The following is an 8,423-nucleotide window of genomic DNA, read 5'->3' as shown; positions in this document are numbered from 1 at the left end:
CGGAGGTGGCATGGGTAATTTTGGATAATCATGCTGTTGATTTATCCATCTCACCACTCAAGTTTAATGTATATCTTCTGTCTAGTTATGGTCTTGGCTCCTACCTGCTGCCTCTATCCTTGCAATGCACAGTTGACCTGATTCTAAGACCCATTTCATTCAGATATTGCTCCTACCTGACACATTCCCACCCTGCAGAGACAATGGAAATGTCAAACTTATTCAATGAACTCTCAACCTTAAGGAAAGGCACAAAGTAAAATAACATGTATTAATCAATTGCAGAATATTGCTGAGGGCACACTGGACTAAACTTTTTTTTCCAATTTTTTGGACTAAACTTTTATAATTTCTTGCATTTCAACCTCATTTACTGGAAATGAAATGGTGGACGCTTAAAATCAACATGAGTAACATCAACCTAGTTTTGAAAAGCATGATGAATCTAGCAAGAACTCTCTGCAAGCATTTTTTATATTCTTTCACTTAAGAAAGGTAAGATCATTCAACTAACTATAGTTTATCTTTAATGTTTTAGAACTCTTCAAGTTTTTGGCTCACATATTTTTCAATGTATTTATGATTATCTCAGGTATCAAGGGTCATTAACCTATTGGCTGTGACTTTGAGGTCTAGGCAATGGAAGTTATACTTCTCCCATAAACAACATCACACAATCTCAAATGGCAACTTCTGAATCTTGGTTTTAGATGATTGTGGCAATCTGGGTTTCATTATTAAAGGGAGATAAGATGACAGATCGGGCTGGTTCTCACTATCTTGGGATAACAGCCTCAAGTATTTGGAAAACGTGAGCACAAAAATATTTAAGGATTTGAAGAGTGTAGGTTATTTTCCATCTAGAAGATAAAGTGCAGAAGATTATCACCCACACAATTTTGATATTGGGTTTTATCTTTCTGCAACAAGCAGACCATGGTCGACAGAATCTGCTTGCTGCCATTTATGATGAGACTGTGGAATTACTCAAACTTCCAGCATCTCTCATTTATTTTTAGCTTCATGTTAAGTTAGTAACAGTGGAATCTAGGTGCCAACATGTTTTTAGCAGATACTATCCAGATCTGCCAATGATTTAAACTGCTCATGACCATGTAGAGATACAATACAGGAAAAGTAATGAAAAGGAGTTTTCAGTGAGGGAATGTTCAAGAAAGCTTCACAGGTTAGAGGTCAACTTCAACTATAAATGTCAATTTATTGTAACTTTTCTCTCCTTGCTTATAGTATTCATGCCTGAAAAACTGAAACTGGAAAGGAAATCATTTTGGATTATCTTTTTCAAGGAGGAATATTTTATTTTAGCTTTTTAAATTGATAAATAAAAATTGCACGTTATGTACAACATGATGTTTTGAGATATGCATACATTTTGGTTCAACTGAGTTAACGTATGCATTACCTCACATACTTATCATTTTTGTGATAAAAACACAAAACCTACTCTTATTAATTTTCAAAATACAATATATTGTTATTAACTATAGCCACCATACGGTACAATAGCTCTCTTGAAATTATTCCTCCTATCTAACTAAAATTTTGTATCCTTTGACCAACATCTCCTAACCCATCACCCAGCACCTGATAACTAACACTCTACTCTCTACTTCTTTAAGTTCAAATTTGTTAGATTCCAAATAGATGTGAGACCACGTGGTATTTGTCTTTCTGTGCCTGGCTTATTTCATTTGGCATAATGTCCTTTGGGCTATTGCAAATGACAGTATTTTCTTCTTTTAAGGCTGAATAGTGCTCTATTATGTATATATAGCATATTTTTTAATCCATTCGTCTATTGATGAACATTTAGGATTTCACATCTTGGTTATTGTGAATAATGTTGTAGTGAGCATGGAAGTGCACATATCTCTTTAACATAAATGTCCTTAAGTGTGAAGTAAGTCTCTTATAGGCAGTATACATTTGTTCTGATTTTTTTTAATCTATTCAGCCACTCTTTGTCCTTTGATTGGAAAATTTAGTCCATTTTACATTCAAGGTAATTGTTGATAGGTAAGAACTTATTATTGCCATTTTGTTAATCATTTTCTGATTTTTTGTAGATCCTTTGTTTCTCTCTTTCTGTTTTCCATTGTGATTACCTAATTTTCTCAACTGGTATTATTTTATTCCTTTTTGTATATCTATTACAGGTTTTTGCTCTGTGGTTACCATGAGACTTAATATAAAATATCTTATAGTTATAACAGGCTATTTTAAGCTGTTAACAACTTAACTTTGATTACATACAAAAACTACATTAGGAGGGGCTTCAAGATGGCTAACAAGAGGCATCTGGTATCCACCTCCTCCACAAACCAACATGGTGAGTAGATAATCACACTTCAAATAAATTGTCTAAGAGAGAACATTGGAATTCAACGGAGAAGTGAGAGGACACACCTAAGGCAAAGAAGTGAGGCAGCCTGCTTGGCCAAGATCAGCTGGGAGCCTAGAGAGGTTATCCAATGCAGGGAAAAGTGAGAGTTCCCCAGGGGTCTATATTCCCACTACAGACTCCTGCAATCTTAGCCATGCGTGAGCACCTCCACCCTCTGGCATGAGACTAAACTAGGGAGCTGCCTGGAGATTGCACAATGGCATTGCTCCAGAAAGGAAGGTTACACTGGGTCCCACACACCTCCTGAATCCTAAACAGCTACAGCACAGTGCCATTTTGAAAGTCAGCCCCCACCAGACTTTATTCTGCCCTGGGGCCCAATAGCTCCTGCATCTCCACAATAATGAGCATCTTTGCATTGAGCCCCACTGACATCCTCTGCCTGCAGCTTCTGACACTGCTGGCTGCTGCCACCAGGGCCAAAGTGAAAGCCACTGGCAGCAACAGCACTGCCCCCAGCAGTGGGGCTGCTATGCATTTTCACGCATCCTGACAACAGAGTCCACCACCACTGCTGGCTGCTGTTGCCATGTGACAAAGTGCATCCCAATGAAGTGATCACACCACCTCCAACAGTGGGGCTGCTGTGCATTTATAAGTCTTCTAAGGACAAACTGCCCCACCCACAGCAACTGCCCCTGCTAGCTGCCATCACCATGGCCAAAGCACAAGCCACTGGCAGCAACACCACTTCTCCCAGCAGCAGGTGGCCATGCATTTACAAGTGCCATGAGGACAGGTTCCCTGGCCGACAGCTGTCACCTGGAGCAGAAGCCACCAACCTATGGCTTCTGCCACTGAAAGCAATTCTATACTCCCTGGCAACAGAGCTGCAGCACAGTTGTTGCTGCCCCCACCCAAGCTCTCTGCTTGGAGCCTGGGGATCATCCTTCCCCTAGCCATAATAGCCAGCTTCTATATGCACCACTGGGGCACCTGAGGATAGGTCCACTCATCCTGTCTTCACTACCACCAGTGCTCAATCACACCATCCAGGGGCCTGGAGATCAGCCTACCCTACCTATGACTATTTGCACCTGAGCACTCCTCTGGGAGCCTGAGGAGAAGCCCCCCCCGCCAGCTTGCAGCTATCACCAGCTGATACCTACTCACACGCAGCACTTGTGGGCCCGTGTACTGTCCCAGCCAGCCGGTCACAGACACCAATACCAGTTCAAACCTCTTGGGAGCCAAAAGGTTATCCCACCATTGCTACTGACATTGCCCACACCACACCTGCCGTCCAGGGGCCTTGGAACCTGCACATCTGCCTGTCCTACCCCTGACACTGCTGGTACTCAAGCAAGTTGCTTGGAGGCCCAAGAATCAGCCCACTTGGACCACTAACACTGGTGCTGACATACACAACCATGGAGCCCAAAGACAAGACAGGTATAGTCAGCCCTATTGCTGCCACCACTGGAGCCCAGGGACTGGCCCACCTGACATCCCTGTCCCCAAAATAACTTCACCACAGCCTCCACTAACAATTACACCCTAAGCCACTGAGGAAACCACAGATCCCACTGATGCTGCTTACAGCCAAAGAAACTGCATGGAAACACACTACTGTAAGCACCCAGAATTAAAGCCTAAGTTCCCTACTCAGCCAAATCCATAGATACATTATAAGGAAAAAGTTATCCCCTACAAAAACAAATTTAAACTATTGGAAGAAATGACTGTTACACTACCTGCACAAATATCAATATAAAAACACAAGAAACATGAAAAAGCAAGGAAATAGGACAACTCTAAAAGCAACATAATAATTCTCTAGCAAGAGATCCCAATGAAAAGGAAATTTGTGAAATTCTAGAAAAAGAATTCAAAATAATAATATTAAAGCAGCTTAGTGAGATATAAGATGTCAGGTCCAGGGTCAGGTTCCAGCCTATGCTGAGGTCCAAAGGAAGTGGGTGGATGAATGGCAGATAGCTGAAAGAACACTCGGGGGGCTGCAGGTAGGTGAAATACGGCTTTATTCAGCAGCTCTCTTACACTGTCTGTCTCTGTTTCAGCTGCCTGCTCCAGCCACTCCCATGTACTAGTGCATGGCCGGCTCTCCCTTCAGGGTCAGCGCTTAACTCTTTCTCTGGGCACAAGCAAGACAAGCTGTGTCCTGGCTTTCCACTGTCCGTCTGCAAGACGAACAGCCCTGGATTTCTCTCTTTCTCTGGGTGCAAGCATGCTTGTACAGTGTCTGCAGGGCAATTATACCTTTTACAGACAATAATGGCTCTGAGCAAGTGATGAGCCTTCCCATGTTATGGCTATGTGGCTGTGATTATATAACAAGTGGAGTTATGTGCCTATACTACAAACTCACTGACTCATGCAAGATGTTTACCTTGGCCTATCCTTGACCAAAGCATATCCATTACTTATACAAGAGAACACAGCTAAATAATACAAAGAAATCAGAAAAACAAATCACGTTATGAATGAGAAATCTGCCAAAGAGATAGATATGATTTAAAAAAACAAAACTGAAATCCTGAAACTGAATAATTCATTGAATGAAATAAAAATACATTAAGAGAGCTTCAGCAAAATACTAAATCAAGCAGAAGAAAGAATTTCAGAACTTGAAGATAGGTCTTTTGAAATACCCAGTCAGACAAAAATTTAAAAAAAGAATAAACAAAGCCTATGTAACTTATAGGTCACCATTAAACAACCAAATAGTCAAATTTCTAGTGTCCCAGAGGGTGAACAGAAAAACAAAGGGATAGAAAACATATTTAATAGGCCAGGCTTGTAATCCCAACACTTTGCGAGGCCGAGGCGGGCAGATCACAAGGTCAGGAGATCGAGACCAGCCTGGCTAACACAGGGAAACCCAGTCTCTACTAAAAATACAAAAAAATTAGCCAGGCGTGGTGGCGGGTTCCTGTAGTCCCAGCTACTCGGGAGGCTGAAGCAGGAGAATGGCGTGAACCTGGGAGGTGGAGCTTGCAGTGAGCGGAGATCACACCACTGCACTCCAGCCTGGGTGACAGAGCGAGACTCATTCTAAAAAAAGAAAACCATATTTAATAAAACACTAGCAGAAAAGTCCCCAAGTCTAGTAAGAAATTTATACATTCAGATACAGGAAACTCAGAGATCCCCAAATAGATACAATTAAAAATGAATGTCTTCTCCACAGCACATTATAGTCAAACTGTTAAAAGTAAAAGACAAAAACGGAATTGTAAAAACAGCAAGAGAAATGCATCTAGCCACTTATAAAGGGGAACCTCCATCAGACTAATAGTGGATTTCTCAGCAGAAACTTCACAGGCCAGGAGAGAGTGGGATGATATATTCAAAGTGCTGAAAGAAGTAAACTGCCAACCAAGGATACTATACCCGGAAATATTACCCTTCATAAATGAAGGAGAAATAGTCTTTTCCAGACAAGCAAAAGCTGAGGGAATTAATCACCACTAGAATGGCCCTATAAGAAATGCCTAAGGAAGTCCTACACTGGAAGCAAAAGGATAAATCTATCATGAAAACACACAAAAGTATAGACCCACTGGTAAAGCTAACACACAAATATGAAAGGGAAAGGACTCAATTATTACCACTACAGAAAAACTACCAAACCACAATGATAAGCAATAGCAAAGTAAGGTGACTACAGTTAACGACAATGTATGCATATTTTAAAATATCTAGAAGAGAGTGAAATGTTCCCAGCACAAAGATATGATACATACTTGTGGGAAACAGATCCCCTAAATACCCTTATCAATTAAGAAAAAGAATGAGAAGAGCTGAAATTTATAGTTAGCAACCCTAGAGAAAGTTTTCTTCCTTTTTCTGTTCATAAATAGACTAAGCTCTTGAATGCCCCACTTGCATCTATTCATCATTGTGGAATGATTTCAAAAGAAAAATTTATGTTATATTTTTTCCTAACCTCAAAAAAGGTTATACTTTTACTCTATACTTTTACTCCAACCCATCTCCATCTTATATTTTTGATGTCACAATTTATATCTTTTTATATTGTGTATCATTTACCAAAGTATTTTAGCTTTTTAAAAAAACTATTGAATTACTTTAAAATTATTTTTAATAGTTTTGGTTTTCAACCTTTATACTAAAGATGCAAATGAATCTTACAGCATTAAAATATTCTGAATTTGATAATATACTTTTTTTTTTTCTTTTGAGACGGAGTCTTCCTCTCTTGTCCAGGCTGGAGTGCAGTGGCACCATCTCAGCTCACTGCAACCTTCACTTCCCGGGTTCAAGTGAGTCTCCTCCCTCAGCCTCCTGAGTAACTGGGACTACACACACGTGCCACCACACCTGGCTAATTTTTTGTATTTTTCTTTAGTAGAGATGGGGTTTCACCGTGTTAGCCAGGATGGTCTCGATCTCCTGACCTCGTGATCTGCCCGCCTCGGCCTCCCAAAGTGCTGGGATTAAAGGCATGAGCCACTGCACCTGGCCCAATAACATACTTATTTTTATCAGTGAGTTTTATACTTTCACAAGCTTTTGTGTTACTAATTGGTGTCCTTTTCTTTCAGCTTAAAGAACTTCTTTTAACATTTCTTATAAAGAAAGGCCTGGTTTAATGAACTCCCTTTGTTAGTCTGGGAACATCTTGATTTCTTCTTCATTTTTAAGGGACAGCTTTGTCAGGTATAGTTCTCTTGGTTGAAGGTGTCATTCTTTAGCACTTTGAATATATAATTCCTCTCTTCTGACCTGTCAATGTTTGCTGAGAAATCCACTGCTAGTCTTATTGGAATTCCTTCATATGTTATTTGCTTATTTTCCTTTGCTGCTTTCAGGCTCCTCTCTTTGTCTTTGACATTTGACTATCGGATTATAATGGGCTTATATCTTGCAATATTAATTTCTAAAAAGACAAAATTCTGTTTCCAATAGACTGTCTTTTAAGAGACAGACTTCCCTCAGTTATGAATGGAGACCACACATACTAGACCTCAGGAATTTCTGTTGCATTGGTAGTTCTCAGTTTTTGTGTGGTTTTGGTTTGAACTGAATCTGATGGCAGACCTTTGACCTTCCTGTATCTGGATATTTATATCCTTCTCCAGATTTGGTAAGTTTTCTGCTATTATTTCTTTAATAAGCTTCTACCTCTTTATTCTGTCTTCTCCTTTATGAACTCCTATAACCCAAACATTTTCTCTTTTGATGCTGTCCCATAATTTCTGTATGTTTTCTTCAATCCTTTTGATTCTTTTTTCTTCTGTCTTTATTTTCCACATAACCTGTTTCAAGTTCATACTTTCTTCTGCTTTATCAATTCTGCTGTTGATGCCCACTATTGCATTTTTCATTTCATTCTTTATATTTTTCAGCTCCCAAATCTGACTTTTAAAATGATTTCAATCTCCTTATTAAATTTATCATTTTGGTCATTTATTGCTTTCCTGATTTTGTTATACTGTCTATCTGTATTTTTATGAAATTCACCGAGCTTTCTTGAAACAATTATTTTTAATTATTTGTCAGGCAGTTTTAATATTTTCATTTTGAGATTATTGTGTTTCTTTGGTGGTGTTATATCCTTGTTTTCTTCATGTTTCTTATTGCTTTGTGTTGTTGTCTGTGCATTTGAAGAAGGCACTTTTTGCAGTCTTTTCAGACTGGCTATGTCTGAGAATGCACTTCACCGGTCAGCTCATCCAGATATCCTCCGCAGGATACCTGGCATGGTCTGTGGGTGAGCTTGCTACTAAAGTCCTTAAGCAGGCTGGCCCAGTGCCTGAGTCAGCAGGTGGGTGGGCTTGGTACCTTATCTGGGTCCACTGGTACAGTCTAGCAGCCTGAGGAGTTGACCTGGTGCCTCAGTCTTGGGGTGTGAGCCTGGCACTGACATCTACTGTGATGGGCCTGGAACCTGAGTCTGCTGGAGTATAAGGCTGCAGGGGCTAGGGACTAGCCTGATGTTGGGCAGGCCTGGAGCTTATGTCTATAGGTTCTGGCCTCATGCCCAAGGCCAGGGGTGTCTACCTGGTACTAG

At 40.2% G+C, this 8,423-nt stretch overlaps 1 long non-coding RNA gene across 1 annotated transcript; it reads left to right on the top strand.

The window, feature by feature from the left end:
• Positions 1-332: 332 nt before the first annotated feature.
• Positions 333-4,829, top strand: LOC129049912 (uncharacterized). Its single transcript, XR_008513303.2, has 3 exons — positions 333-495; positions 2,178-2,350; positions 4,447-4,829. It is a non-coding gene; the product is annotated as an uncharacterized LOC129049912 (long non-coding RNA).
• The last annotated feature ends 3,594 nt before the right edge of the window (positions 4,830-8,423 follow it).

The sequence above is a fragment of the Pongo abelii genome, chromosome 15 (assembly GCF_028885655.2).
Source record: "Pongo abelii isolate AG06213 chromosome 15, NHGRI_mPonAbe1-v2.0_pri, whole genome shotgun sequence".
Classification (NCBI taxonomy): domain Eukaryota; kingdom Metazoa; phylum Chordata; class Mammalia; order Primates; family Hominidae; genus Pongo; species Pongo abelii.
The sequence above is the reverse complement of the archived record's forward strand: the minus strand, read 5'-3'. Positions and strand labels throughout refer to the sequence as shown.